Below are 16,319 nucleotides of genomic sequence, written 5' to 3'. Positions count from 1 at the left end.
CCGTGGAAGGAGCATGTGTGATGGGGCCCCACAGTCCTGCATGGACTGGCAGCAGTCTTCGCTGCCTACTTTGTCTTCAACTTGCAATATCCAGCAGAAGTCGCAAGCACACTTGAATTCCTTCAGAGGTGAGTTTAAACATGACACTGTCATGAAAATGATTATAGCAATTATGGAGGTATATTTGATTTAAATCAACTGAATGCCTGTGACAGTGCGATTTGTAGTTGTAGAGAAAATCCACACATTACACACGCATCAAAAAATGTGAAGTTGTGGAGAAATTTTGCACATGCTCAAATCAGTATGTGAATTTACCCAAATAATTTTAAGCAAACTTAAAATACAATTGTGCATCATTTCATGAAGTTCATATACGTTTATGAAATGAAATGCACAATTGTATTTTAAGTTCACGCTGAAACTACATTTTTCTTTTTCTTTTTTAAATAATCCATTAAACTTGCTGAGAAATGATTGTGTGAACTAAAATGAGCAGTATTCATATACAAGACATATACAAGAAATATTCTTCAAGGTTGCAACTCTCATTGGATGAATTCACATATTGATTTACAGTTGTTCATAAATTTCTCCACAACTTCACATTTCTTGATGCTGGTGTATAAATGCGTTTCACACCAAATCACTGCAGCAACTGTATCAAAAATGTGAGCGTACAAGTTCATTAAAGGGATAGTTCACTTTGAAATTAATTTTTGGTATGTTTTAGATTACCTCAAGGGCATCCAAGATGTAGGTGTCTTTGTTTCCGCAGTATTTTCCATTTTGATATATTTAGGTCAAACCGTTCCTGTCTGTCAGTCATATAATGGAGGTGTATGGTCACCACTTCAAAGAGCATGCACAGAGAAGTCCGAATTAAACAAGATTCAATGACTCATAAATGTAAGTACACATTGATGGCCTAAGACATGAAACGAGCGGTTTGTGTGAGAAAACGGACAGTATTTATATCGTTTTTACCTCTTGTAACCACAGCCGTGTCCAACTGATCTGACGGCACAGGCGCTTCGGTCTGCACAAGCCCCGGAAGTGATCTCTTGCGCATGTACACACATTGTTTACACAGATTATAGAAGTTTTACTTTTCACTGTGAAGATCTAAACATATTTAGATGTACAGGAAATTGCATTGGAAGACGATTTCGATATTTAGATCTTCACAGTGAAAGGTAAAACTTCCGAAATCTGTGTAAACAATGAGTGACGCACATGCGTGAGAGATCACTTCCGGGGCTTTCTGGCGCACTTGCGCAGATAGAAGCGGCCTCGCCCTCGCCCTTGTAAAGCTTTTGTTCGTAATATGAAGGAGTACTCAAGGAGGCTCTGGGTGCACGCTGAATTCGTTTATTATGAAGATTGATTAAATCAAATCACACAGGCAAAGTGTTCACTCGTGTCGTGCTGGATGCATACTGAACTCTCCAGAGCTATCATATGACTGACATGCGACATGGCCAATAAGAACACAGGATACCATATCCATAGCATACGATAGGTTCTTAGCAGAATGTAAGAATACTACATCCCCCTTTTTCTGAAATAAACAATATAAGGAAAAGTATTGCATATCACCTTAACTTAAAAGAACATTCAGCTTTCAAATGATCAAATGCACGAACTAAACACCAATAGATTATTCTACTGAAGAGTTAGCATAATGTGTTCACATATGAATGCATTGTCACATATAGAAAACACAACTGTTTGAACATAGTGAACAATTTTTTTTTTTTTTTTTTTTAAGGGCAGCGATCCGCCTACACCCTTGTACAATCACAGATCCAGAATGACTCTGGGCTTTATCTGGCGTCCATATCTGGTTCTGTAAGGAATGGGCAGATCACCAGTGTGGTCAGGTGTGTGTTTATTACCATTGTGTGGTGCACTGTTAATGTGTGTTTCACACAGCTCAGCACCATCCACTGCATGAAAAGTGGGGTTTTCGTCCCCGTAAACTGCCGGAAATCTCCCTAATTTTCGGCAGTTAACGACAATTTACAGACTGTGAACGTCGCGTTCGTCTGTGCCACATATTGACGGAAACGAACCATGACGTATACATGGAGAGCTCGCGGAGGTGTGAATGGCCCTAATTAGCATATGAATAGCAGCACTGCGCGCGCCTTGCCAGAGAATGGCTTGAATTTCCTCACTCAGTATTGGTTGAAATTCACTACATTCAAACAAGAAAATCACTCGTGATTGGTTGGCAGATCTGTTACTATTGGTCAGCCGACATAAAATTATAATAATAATAATATATATATATATTCATATGATATGCTATTATGTTGTATATTCATGTCATTGTTATCCTATGGACTAAATTATTATTACCATCAAGGACATGAATTTATTGAGGAAAGGAACATTTGCCACATACTGTTTATTCAAAGAAATAGCTTTATTAGAACAAACACACAACTATGTACAAAGCATAGGAGAACATCTTCAAAGCACAGAAAACATGTCCTCCACCCTCTGGAAACATGGGACAACATACATACAGCACTACAGTTATACAAATAAATCAATAATATATTGCATCTTTATTCAAAAATAAATTGCCCTGAATGGCATCAGAATTGGGCACCAGATATATCAAACACAGAAGGCAGAATTATGAACGAATAATAAGGATGTAATTTAAAGGGATTGTTCACTTTGAAATTAATTTTTGATATGTTTTAGCTTACCTCAAGGGCATCCAAGATGCAGGGGTCTTTGTTTCCACAGTATTTTCAATTTTGATATTTTTAGGTCAAACCGTTGTTGTCTGTCAGTCATATAATGCAGGTCTATGGTCACCACCTCAAAGAGCATGCACAAAGAAGACCAAATTAAACATGATTTAATGACTCATAAATTAAGTACACATTGATGGACTAAGACACGAAATGAGCGTTTTGTGAGAGAAAACAAACAGTATTTATATTGTTATTGTATAAATGTGTATATATATATATATATTTAGATATACACAAAAATGCAATATATCTTAATATGTTTAGATCTTCACAGTAAAACTTCTGAAATCTGTGTAAACAATGAGTGACGTACCAGTGCAAGATCGCTTCTGGCACTTTCCGCCGCATGCGCAGATCATATATATATATACACACAAACACACACACTGTTCATTTTCTCACACAAACCGCTCGTCTCATATCTTAAGCCATCAACGTGTACTTACAGTTATGATTCATTAAATCATGTTTAATTTGTACTTCTCTGTGCATGCTCTTTTAAGAGATCCCCATAGACTTCCATTATATGACTGATGCCCTTGATGTAAGCCAAAACATTTCAAAAAAATTATTTCAAGTAAACTATCCCTTTAAAACTCTTAATTCAAGTCCTGTAGGCTTGGCTCATCAGGGTGAAGTGAATCCAAGTCTTTGCGACGCGTGCTTGAGGTTCACCTTGATGTACATACACCTCAGTGGCTGTGGAACCGAATTTCATGACCCCTTCTGCAAAGTTGAAAAAGACAATGATTTAGATGTATGCAAAGGCAATCTGCCCCAAGTCCCCACATTTGTAAGCAAAAATATGTTTCTTCTGCATCCACTACCTGGTTTCCTTCAGGCGATGGCGGATGTCGACCAGTAGTTTCAGGACCTTTTTCTGGAACACTGAAGTAAACAAACACATTTGGTGATGTTTACAATACTCTAATTAGAATAACAAAGTTTGCTAGCTCACAAGGGAGAAGGTGCCTATTAAAAGTGTCTTCTCCACTGCCAATAGATCAATACTTACCACCAGGTTTCAGTCACTGCATCTCCCAGTCTCAGTCACTGCATCTATACCACAAAAAAATGTGTTATAAAGTTATTATCAAATGATGAAACTGAACAGATTTATAAGATATTTAATAACTTGGTCAAACATTTATAACTGAATATAACATGCCATGTTCCAGTTCTCTTTGGCGTTTTCACCACTGTCTCACGCTCAAAGTCATCTATAAACACAAACGTTAATACAAATTAGTTTAGTTTTACTTTTTATTTGACTGGGGCCTGTTGAAAAGAAAAGAGGATGAGATCACAACACGTAACGTTACCTTGTTTAGGTTATTTTTCTCCTATCAGCGAAGGACACCTCACTCCTTACAGCCCCTGAGAGACAAAACAAATCACAAACACCTGAAGATTTCACTCCATCATCACACAAAGTGATGCAATTTTACAAACAAGGATAACCTACACTAGAGCATACACGCACTTTATGTTTTATGACCCTGGCACTTATTATTTTTTCATAATTTCTGACGATATTCACAGTAAACGCATTGGGAAAAGCCAATTGAACACTCAGTACGAGTTAGTTTGATTACTAGCAAAGAATGGTAACTTAGCTAGCTTGCAGCCAGATAACAAAGTGCAACCTAACACGTAGTTTAGTGTCCCAAATTGTTCAAATTGAAACGAAACTAAAAAAGAATTAAGAGCAGCAAGCTAACGCAAAACAAAAAACTGTTCCGTTAGGTTAACACCCTTGGACATTCGCGGCAGTAATCACAGCAGATTTGTGAAGTTTAAGACAATAACGCTAAACTACCAAACACTATAAGTACACATGGACATAGAATTCACTAAGTTGGACGAACTTACCTTCAATTTAGAGGAAAAGATGGGTTCACCAGCGATCATGACGGCGAAGCAGGCTGAATATCTGTGCCGTTATTTCTGCTTGAATAACACGCCACATGCCTGGCACGTTGCCTCAGCCAATCAGAGTGGCTGACGTTACAGGTTGGATTATGATGATATGCTGCCTCAGCCAATCAGAGTTACGTTCACTGGTTTTTGACTCAGGTTGAAAGGCTGTCGTCGGCTGTCTTGACTTTTCTGCTGCTGTTCATTTTAAATTAGGAATAAGGTGGATATACCCAAATAGGCTACCATGAAATGTAAAAATACATATATGCATAAATAAATAACTTTATTAGGCTACTTAAAATAAATAAACCAGTAAAAAAAATTGTAAAAAAACAAAAACAAAAAACATCTGTTTATAACTGTGAATTAACATCCAAAGATGTTATCATATATTTTGAAAACTACTTCTGTAAATGTTATGATGAATCTTGTAATTGTATTAGGAAAATTTCATATTCATAAGAGTAAAATGAATATTTCTAAACCTTGTTTGAAGTTTTTTTTTTTTTTTTGAGTCTGATTTTCAGTTTTCAGTATATTGAGTCTCTCAAATGTATCGATAAAAATGTAGTGATACAATTGTATTTGCTAAAGAATATTGAAGCTAATTGAAAAGTGAATTTATGTGTGTGCTATTTTCTTTCTTTAAATAGTACACATTACTGGTTTCTAACTTTCTCTTAAATCATAATATTATACACAATAGAGATAGTCCCTTTCCTGTTTTTATTTCATTTGTTCAATTCTGTCCTATTTTTATTTGTTTCTTATTTATTGTGAAATTATTATTTGTTGATTGTTATCTTTTTGGATGTCATGTTGCAATGTTAAAAAAAACGCGGTAATTAGGTTATACTGAGCCTGATCTATTTCTACCAGAGATTGTCTTAGAATGAAGTTCCTTTCAGAAAAATGTTACCTGGGGTGAAACTCCCCTACCCTTATTTGCATGTGTATAGCTCACAGCATTTTCATTTACATGTCAAAGCCTCCTCTAGATTTAGGAGAAGGGGGGACAATGGGGGGACAACTGCCAAGCAAGGCCCACGTCAATTTCCGGCAATTCACGGCAGTTTTGAGTGTTACCTGTAAATTGCCGTGTGCAGTCGTAAACCTGAACTTCCACGACAATCTACAGTGCCGCTTACTGACGAAAATCCCACTTTTCATGCAGTGATCATGCCCTGAGAAAATGTCCGAACTGTCCTGGGGTTCCTTTGTGTCCAGGAGGTGGCGTCTGTTTCGTCGATATTCCCGTCCATCAGGAGTACGCACATGGTATGACCTCTCAGTGTCAGCTGTTCTGACAATAACGGCTGGTTTCCAGTATCCTTGCTCCCGTACTCTAACTGGCTGTCCTTCCTTGAGCTGAGATAAGGGTCTAGCCGATCTGTCGTAATAGCTTTTCTGATTCTGTTGTTTGTGCAACCTCCTTGCTCTGACATCCTTCCTACTGACGACTTTGGGCATGAGCTGCTGGTGGGTATTCGGTAAGGTCGACCGCAATCGGCGACTCATCAACAGCTGGGCTGGGGACTTGAAACCATCAACCGGGCTGTTGCGACACTCCAGGAGACTGAGGTGTGGATATTCAAGTGCACACAGTTTACAGCAGTCTTCCCGTCAGTGACTCAAAATTGGAGGAAATTAGAAGTCAAAGTGAAAAGGACCCACAGTTCCAGACACTGAAAGGAGTGATTCTAAGAGGATGGCCTGAGGAAAAGAGAAAGTGTCCCGTGAGTGTGTCAGAATTCTGGAATCACCGTGACGAGCTTTCGAGCCTGCATGGTATAATCTTCAAAGGTGAAAAGATTGTCATTCCCACAAGCCTTCGCTCTAACATGCTGTCACGTGTACACGCCAGTCACTTAGGCATCGAGAAGACCAAGCAGAGGGCCCGTGACGTCATGTTTTGGCCTGGGATGGGAAAGGAAATAGAGAACATAGTTAAGAAATGCTCAATCTGTCTCACGCACCGCCCCTCCAACACCAAAGAGCCCATGATCAGTCACAAAGTCCCTGATAGGCCATGGCAAGTTGTGGCTACCGATTTGTTCACCTGGAACAATGAGGATTTTCTTGTGACTGTAGACTTCTACAGCAGATTTTTTGAGCTGGACAAGCTCGGCAGCACATCTTCAACTGCAGTAATAGACAAACTAAAAGCCGCTTTTGCCCGTCATGGCATTCCGGAGACTGTCATCTCAGACAACGGCCCCCAGTACAGCTCGGGTGAGTTTGCAACATTTGCAAGAACGTGGGAATTTAAGCATACCACCACAAGCCCGTACTACCCCCAGAGCAATGGGCTAGCAGAGAAATCTGTGCAAACTGCAAAGATGCTGCTAGAAAAGGCTAAAGCTGACAAAAGTGATCCCACTTCTGACACCATGTAAAGCTTTTGTTCGTAATATGAAGGAGTACTCAAGGAGGCTCTGGGTGCACGCTGAATTCGTTTATTATGAAGATTGATTAAATCAAATCACACAGGCAAAGTGTTCACTCGTGTCGTGCTGGATGCATACTGAACTCTCCAGAGCTATCATATGACTGACATGCGACATGGCCAATAAGAACACAGGACACCATATCCATAGCATACGATAGGTTCTTAGCAGAATGTAAGAATACTACAGCCCTCAGAGTACTTGGACGTCACTGCGATTACACAAGGTAAAAACGATATTAATACTGTTTGTTTTCTCTCACAAACCGCTCGTTTCGTGTCTTAGGCCATCAATGTGTACTTACATTTACGAGTCATTAAATCATGTTTAATTTGCACTTCTCTGTGCATGCTCTTTGGGGTGGGCCCCATAAATCTCCATTATATGATGCATAGACAACGACGGTTTGTCCTAAAAATATCAAAATTGAAAATACTGTGGAAACAAAGACAACTACATCTTGGATGCCCTTGAGGTAAGATAAAACATCAAAAGGAATTTGAGATGGTGTAATTTGGGAGAGAAAAATGTTTACAAGTTTGCAACTCTTAAAAAATTTCTCTCTTTGGCTTCAAATTTACTGATACACATGCATAGCTTTTGTCTACAACTACAAATCACACTGTCACAGGCGTTCAGTTGATTTGATTTAAATATACCTCCATTAGAAATGACGAAAACGAACAGTATTTATGTTGTTTTTACCTCTTGTAATCACAGCCACGTTCAAGTGATCTAAGGGCGTGGGGGCTTTGTGGCTGTGGCTACATGAGGTAAAAACAATATAAATACTGTTCGTTTTCTCACACAAACCACTTGTTTTGTGTCTTAGGCCATCAATCTTTACTTACATTTACGAGTCATTAAATCATGTTTAATTTGGACTTCTCTGTGCATGCTCTTTGAGGTGGTGACCATAGACCTCCATTACATGACTGACAGACAGATATCAAAATTGAAAATACTGTGGAAACAAAGACACCTACATCTTGGATACCCTTGAGGTAAGCTAAAACATATCAAAAATGTATATCAAAGTGAACTATCCCTGTAATGTTTCATGTCATGGAAATGACCATGTCATATCAGTCTTAAATGTTATCTGATAAGTGTGTTTCCCTCCCTGTTTACAGAGCCTTTTGCAGCATCCCCAGATGGGCAGGCAGAGAAAAAAACGTCCAAAATGTGCATTGTGGACTCATTTTCTCATTAGTTTTAAGAGAAAATAAAAATATATATTTAAAAAAAAAGTGTTTTGTTTTTCTTTGCAGAAGTCTGAAAGAGGACATTTATCCAAGTTACAACATTTAATTGTAATATTTACAATATGCTGTCCTATGAAATTACAGAAAATACCTAAAATTACAGGAAATTCCTGGCTACTGAGTTGCCGTAAATATAAAATTTTGCTGTAAAATTTACAGTATTCTATCCTGTAAAATTACAGTATCTTGTTGTAGTTATTTTACAATAGCAGTCCTGTATACTGTTTACAGTAAATTTACGGCAACTATTAGCCAGGAATTTCCTGTAAAATTACAAGAAATTTCTAACAGTGTACCGAGTATCATGAAGGATTTAACCTGAAGCTCTTCTACTGAGTCTCATCATTGATTTGGTTTCTGCCATTAGAAAACACTTCCCTATTGAGTGGATGTGGGGGATTTTTTCCTCAATTTTCTAAAGCTTTATTCCTGAAAGCTTGTTACTAAGAGATTCAATATGATTGCACATTTCCTCATTTCCCATCAGCATTAATTTTTGATGAATAATGCCACAAACCACCTCTAATATAACACGAGTCATAATATAAAATCATAATTTACTCACACTCAAGTTGTTGCAAACCTGTATGAGTTTCTTTATTCTGCTGAACACAAAGGACGATATTTTGAAGAACATTGTATTTTTTTTCTATTATGGAAGTCAATGGTGCCAAACAACTTTTTGGATCCAATCGTTCTTCAAAATATCATCCTTTGTGTTCAGCAGAAGAAAGAAACTCATACAGGTTTGCAACAACTCGAGGGAGAGTAAATGATGACAGGATTTCCATTTTTGGCCGGAGTATCCCTTTAAAGATTTTAGTTTGATATTATCTGCTAAAGTACATTGGACAAAAAGTGATGCAACTGTGTTTGTAGATTGGGAAAAAGGTCTATCCACATTACCTAAAGCAGGATTATCATGGAATAAAAAAGGTTTGAAATACCTTGGAGTTTATTTAGGTAACAATGAAATGTTTCAGGAAAACTGGGAAGGTTTTTTGGAGAAAGTGCAAGATCGACCTGATAAATGGAAGTGGCTCCTTCCAAAATTGTCTTACAGAGGAAGAACTTTAATAATGAACAGCCCAGTAGCTTCTGCTTTGTGGCATCGTCTGGCTTGTGTTGATCCCCCTGCTGGTTTTTGGAAAATTGCAGTCAATTCTGGTGAACTTCTTTTGGGACGAACTGCACTTGGTTCCACAAAGTGTTTCTGTTCCTCCAAGCGGAAGAAGGAGGACAAGGACTAGTTCATCTGGCAAGTAGAGGAGCAACGTTTCGTCTTCAATATATCCAAAGATGGATCCAAGCAATGGTTGAAATCTAATGATTCACTCTTTTGGATATTAGAAGTCTTGTACAGGACCATATAGGCATCTAAAGATTTATATGCCCTCAGTTTCTCTTTACGATCGGTTTCTCTATATTAAAATGTTAAAGTTCGTTCTGTACAGTTAATCTATGTCTATTTCTTTTATATCTTTGAATGTCAGGGGGTTAAAAAATAGTGTTAAGCGTAAAGCCATTTTTTTATTTTGCAAGGAACAAAAAGCAAATTGCATATTCTTACAAGAGACTCATTCTGTTTTGAACGATGAAAAATTTTGGAAGACACAATGGGGTGATTTAGCTCTGTTTGCACATGGATCTTCTCATTCAGCTGGAGTGATGTTATTATTTAATAGATTTGAAGGCTCAATAATTGTACCTTAAAGAAGTACACAGTCTGTGTATAATGATACAGTACTGAATCTGTGTACAAAAACAAATGTGGTCGATTACTAGAGAATAACTAACCCGAACAGTGTTCAATTTAACCCCTCAGGCAATGGACAATGCTCTAGACTATAGATTATTGGCTTATTATTACCAATGAACTATGTAAGGATGTCTCAGACTGTTTCATTTCAGCATCTCTACTTACGGATCACTCTATGGTCGCTATTTCTTTATCCATTTCTAACAAACCTCAGTCCTCTCCTAATACTTGGAAATTCAATAATGATTTGTAAAATAATGATAGCTTTTGTCAACAGGTGATGTCTCTCATTGAGGAGATTAAAAAGCTTGACATGTCTTGCATGAATAAATGGGAATGGTTTAAATTTAAGGCCAAAAGACTAGCTGTCGACACAGGAAAATTCTTATCAAGGATGAGAAAACAAAAACAAAAGGATTTGATTGGGGAAATAAATTTATTGGCAGTTAATTCACAAATATCACCTGAAAACACAGCAAAACTTCAAGAGTTACAACCTCAGTTAGATGAGTTGTATTCGGAAAAAGCAAATGGAGCTTATATCCGCTCAAGAGCCCGATGGATTGAAAAAGGTGAAAAAAGGTCATCATATTTCTTCGGCCTTGAAAAACAAAGACAAACAAAGAAAAAAATTAATAAGCTTGAGATTAATGATATTAATAGAAGATCATAAAGAAATCCAGAATGAAATTTGTCTTTTCTATCGTAACCTTTATTCATCTAAATTTAAAAAGGCAGATTGTGATTCCTTATTTAATAATATTACTGATAATATTCAAAAATTAAATGAAGATGATAAAAACTTAATCGATGAGTTGACGACTAGCAGAACTAGATGTGGCATTAAAACAAATGAGAAATGGTAAGTCACCAGGTATTGACGGTTTAACAACAGAATTTGTAAAACACTTCTGGAAGGATATAAGGAAATTATTGTATAATGCACTTCTGGAATGCATACAGAAAGGGAGCTTATCCCCTACAATGAAAACGGGATTAATAACCTTGCTGCCTAAACCCAAGAAACAATTGTTGTCACTAGATAACTGGAGACCAATCACTCTACTGTTCACCGATTATAAGTTATTTGCCTTGGTTTAGCTAATCGTTTAAAACTTGTATTAGAAAAACTTGTTGAGGAGTTTCAATCAGCATTTATTAAAGGTGCAATGTGTAACAAAGTTGAGTATCTATTAACAGAAATGCAATATGACATCCATAACTATGTTTTCAGTGGTGTATAAAGAACTTACTTAATTAACCGTAATGTTTTTATTACCTTAGAATGAGACATTAATAGCTCCATAACCGCGAGAATCCCCTTCTATGAAGGTCGCCATGTTGTGACGTCATATTCCTACCGTAGCCGAACGCGAACAAACAGCGCTACAGAACGCGTTTCATCACTACCTTGAAAGAGAAGTAGCGGAAAGCTGGAAGCTAGCCTTACACTCCGTGAGTAGTGACTTTTCCCTTGTGAGTGGTGTAAAATATGTAGTTGGGATTGTTTCATGTAACTTAGTTCTCCCTCGCTGTGTTATGGGTTTGTTATGTTGGGGATAGATGTGCTGTTACGTTCGTGAGACAGCTGATGATTAGTATTCATGTCATTGACCGTAAAACAGTACGTTACAGGAATCACTAACCCGTCGATAGAGACTTTTACTAAAGTCTTTTATCACTAAAGTCGATCGTGAAGATTTTTCAAAATCAGAGAAAAAAAGCCTATTGTGTGTAGTAAATAGTATCTATGGGATGCGGAGATGACATGATTGTAACAGCGCGCGCACTTCCGACCTTTGGACTCATGCGATGCGGACGCGTCCCAGCTCAGCCACAGTAACAGCTCATATTAGCCAGCTAAACTATTACTACCCTGTTAGAAAAAATATATAGCTGCTCCCTCGCTGTATTATGGGTTTGCTACAGTATGTGGGGATAAATGTGCTGCTGGTTACGTTTGTGAGACAATCAGCTGATTAATATTATTTTATTAAATTATATATTAAAACCCTTGATCCTCACCTGACTATGGCTTTGTAAACAGTATTCATGATGTGGTTTATAATGGACTGTGGTACAGAAACAATGACAATGTTACACACTCTTGTCTTACTCTGGCTATTCTCTGCTGTCTCAGCCGACGAGATGTTTGTCCCGTTTTAGCAACCGTAGCTTCTTCGAAAGGGAGGGGTGAGCAGTGGGCGGAGCCATTAGTGCAAACCTGGTGCAAACTCGCAACCGAACCACTAGATGTCGCTAAAAATCACACATTGCTCCTTTAACGGCTATTAACGGGAATTTTTGGTCAGCACCAAAAACTGTCAGGAATTGCCAGGAATTGACGGGGGCTTTGTTTGTCAGTGTTGACCCATGACCCCCCTACCCCCTGGTCTAGAGGTGGCTTTCACATGTAAATGAAATCGCTGTGAGCCATACAAATGCAAATCAAGTTAGCAGTGGTGGAGGTGTGATTAACTTTCTGTAACCAGATGCTTACATTTCAACAATGATTTGTTCATGCAAGTGACTACAACATTTTTAACTAAAGTAACTTATTTTCATTTTCTTTAATTTAATTTGTGATGATTTGTGGCCTGGTTTTGTGTGGCCTTGCGGCCTTGTCCAGTCTACCTCGCTCTATGTGCGGCATTAGAGGCCAATGTGGCTTATCGCAGCCTCGTCTTTGTGGTCTAGCAAGGCCGTGTGGCCGGGCTGCCTTGTCTCTGTGGTCCAATGTGGCCAGATTGCGGTCTAAGCAGGCCTGCTCTGTGTATGGCCCTAGGTGGCCATACACCTAAAACAAGTTCTGTGTGGTCCAATGAGGCCTGGCCCTATGTGGCTCTGTTCTGCGTGGTCCATCGAGGCCTTGTCTCTGTGCGGTCTGTTACGGCTTGTCCCATGTGGCCGGTTCTGTATGGCCAAGGCGGCCTTTTCTCAGTGGTACTATAACGGCTTGTGTTCCAATGACCTGTTGCTATGTCCTAAGTTAGCCTCATTCTCAGTTTAAGTCACTTCCACAACACTTGCTTCCCTCCCACTCATTTGACAGGGAAACTGGCTTCGATCAGACGTAAGTGCGTCTCAAAACTTAAAGGAACACTCCGACTTTTTGGGACTTTAGCCTATTCACCTTACCCCCCAGAGTTAGATAAGTCCATACATACCTTTTTCATCTCCGTGCGTGCTATAAGTCTGTTTGACGCACCCACCGCTAGCCTAGCTTAGCACAAAGACTCGATGTGACTGGTTGCAGCTTTCATACTGATCCAAATGAGTGGCAAAATAACGCAAACGTTTTCCTATTTACATGTTGTGATTTGTATAGTCACATAATGTACAAATAACAAAGTCAAATGAGACACAGACATCCCATTACTTTTTTGCATTAGCGTTCGACTGCCCATGAGTACGTTGATGAAATAGGTCGATGAGTACGTATTGGTGAAATTGTTTTTTTTATTGAGAGGTTGTGAAGTCCATAGAAAGGCGTAGAATTTAACTGTGATTCACTGATTTTTTAAAATTTTTATTTTCATTTTATTTTCATTTATTTTTTTACTTTCTATTTTCTGTACAGCATGTTATGTACAGTTTTATTCTTTCTTATGTACAGCACTTTGGTCAACTCATGTTGTATTATTATGTGCTTTATAAATAAATTGAACCTTGAACCAAGTAGCAGTGCTTCGCCTTCAGAAAATATAGTATTTATACGGTCAAAAGATGTCTGTGTCTCATATGCCCTTGATATTTGCACACTCTGTGACTATACAAACCACAACATGTAAATAGGAAAACGTTTGCGTTATTTTGTCACTCATTTGGATTAGTATGAAAGCTGCAACCAGTCACATCCAGTCTTTGTGCTAAGCTAGGCTAGTGGTGGGTGCGTCAAACAGACTTATAGCACGCACAGAGATGAAAAAGGTATGTATGGACTTATCTAACTCTGGGGGGTAAGGTGAATAGGCTAAAGTCCCAAAAAGTCGGAGTGTTCCTTTAAGTCGCTCCGGATGAAAGCGTCAGCATGGATGAATGCTAATATACATACAGAAGCAGAATATATAAATGCATAAATGCATTCACGTCTTCTCATAGTTCCTTTCAGGCTCACTATGAAGTCGCCTCTTACTAATTAGTTATTGGCTACGAGGCTTTCCACATTTCATGTTCATGCCCGTTATTAACTCCCTTTTCTTTCTATTTTAGGCTCTACAGGATACACGACTGGTGGGTATACTTTTCTTTACCGTTCTTTGGGGGTGGGCTCTGTCCTGGTGGAATTCTTCCACCTTTTTGGGGGGTCGGCTGCGCCCCTGCCTTCGTCTTCAGGCAGGAAATGCAGAGTCCGGACCCTCGGATTGCGAGCTATGGACGGGGCCTACGCCAAAGAACTTTATTGCTTGCTGGGCTATTAATAAATGTATTTATTGTTACAGTATTTATTCTCCCGAGTCTTTCTGGTAGAAATGGAAGCTTTAGCGTTAAGTTCTGTCAGGAAAACTCAATCGTTGCATCACTAATTACCTTCTCATTTATCTAATACTTGCGGTATAAAAGACTGGTACTTACACATATTTGAGTTCGCAGATGCTGAGGCTTTCATTGACCTCCATCCTCCCCACCACCTCCAAGATGGTCCCTTCCCTCCCATCCTCCCCACCACCACCCAGATGGTCCCTTCCTATACCTCCCAGGGGGTCGGCTGCACCCCTACCTTCGTCTTCAGGCAGGAAATGCAGAGTCCGGCCCTCGGATTGCGAGCTATGGACGGGCGCACCGGAAGGCCTAGGTAAGAAAACACTTTTCATTTTTCTTGTCAGGGCCGAAAAAAAACCACATTAATTTAAAATGTACATTTCAACAGCAACGAACTACATGTAATTAGGGCTGCAACGATTCGTCGATAATAGAAAAAAAAAAATCGATAATAGAAATAGTCGACAATGAATTTCATTGTCGAATTGTGACCAGACATGTATTTTTTTTCCGACCGAGCACATGCGCATTCGCTTCTCTGCTGAGCGAAAACATACAGAAATGGCAGTGTCCAACGCAGCAGCTGCACATACCAAAACATCTAAAGTTTGAGAGCATTTTAGCCTGGATACGGTGAATAAAAAGATTACCTGTATCATGCAAAGCAGTCCTTGCTATCACGGCAGCACCTCGGTGATGCACGAACATTTAAAGAGAAAGCAAGTCGGACAGTTGAATAAAACAGAGTTTGACTCGCCTCGGTAAGATTTACCGTATTTTCCGCACTATAAGGCGAACTTAAAAGCCTTTAATCTTCTCAAAAAACGACAGTGTGCCTTATAATCCGGATCTTCTTATATATGGACCAATTAGTTAACAACGCCCCGCGTTATTAAATTCGCAGCGAACTCGCTCTTACCAGACACACTGTCCCCAGCGCTACTCGCGCGTCACAGAATGTTCATAAAGCGCTCCCCGTTCACAGTAACCGGGTCGTCTCACTCTCATTCATAACAGCCAGCTGTTGCTGACGAGCCGCCGCAATGGGCTCTATGCACGGCGGTATTTCCGGTGAAGGATTAAGGATGCTCGATAACTTCCGCCGATCATAGAGTCCAATGCAATACCGAGAATTTATATTGAATTTTATACTCCATGGTTATACTAAAGAAACGTTAGTCACAAAAACAGATAAAACAGACACCCCTCGTTGTGTTTATGCTTCTTTTTAAAATTATATTAAATAAACATAACTATATATACAATTGCATCTAAACGTATGTACGTTTCGTTTCAAAGACGGGAGGACAGTAAATATTGTAGACTCTGCCATAATCCCGTTTTCCTCGGTTTTCCTCCGCTTTAATCTCCACAACCGGAAATGGACGAGCATCCTTGCGTCAAATGCGGAACTTATGTAAGGGTTAATGCCCGACGAGGTGTCCATTGTCAGGTTTTAATGGACGACGGCGAGGCTTGAACGGCCGACGCGCAGTGGAGGACGATTGCCTCTGCCAAAGTGGACACCTCGAAGGGCATTAACCCGCTTATACCATGGTCACTTGCCAAATAAAACATTTTTAAAACATTAGCTGCTATTTTATATTTTAATTCGGCTAAATCTATTTTTTACAAATAATAACTTGCCTGGTTTAACTTATTTAGCAACCGG

General features: G+C 39.0%; 2 long non-coding RNA genes across 2 annotated transcripts; one reads left to right on the top strand and one right to left on the bottom strand.

Annotated features, from left to right (window-relative positions):
* LOC120471922 (uncharacterized) lies at positions 1–8,391 on the top strand. The gene is made up of 3 exons (XR_016147344.1): positions 1–128; positions 8,049–8,145; positions 8,275–8,391. It is a non-coding gene; the product is annotated as an uncharacterized LOC120471922 (long non-coding RNA).
* LOC120470128 (uncharacterized) lies at positions 2,411–4,863 on the bottom strand. The gene is made up of 6 exons (XR_016147292.1): positions 4,647–4,863; positions 4,097–4,151; positions 3,943–3,994; positions 3,790–3,833; positions 3,602–3,662; positions 2,411–3,500 (listed from the first exon to the last, which is right to left on the bottom strand). It is a non-coding gene; the product is annotated as an uncharacterized LOC120470128 (long non-coding RNA).
* Positions 8,392–16,319: the final 7,928 nt, after the last annotated feature.

The sequence above is a fragment of the Pimephales promelas genome, chromosome 2, assembly GCF_988280905.1.
Source record: "Pimephales promelas chromosome 2, fPimPro1.hap1.1, whole genome shotgun sequence".
NCBI lineage: Eukaryota > Metazoa > Chordata > Actinopteri > Cypriniformes > Leuciscidae > Pimephales > Pimephales promelas.
This window is presented reverse-complemented; position numbering and strand designations above follow the sequence as displayed.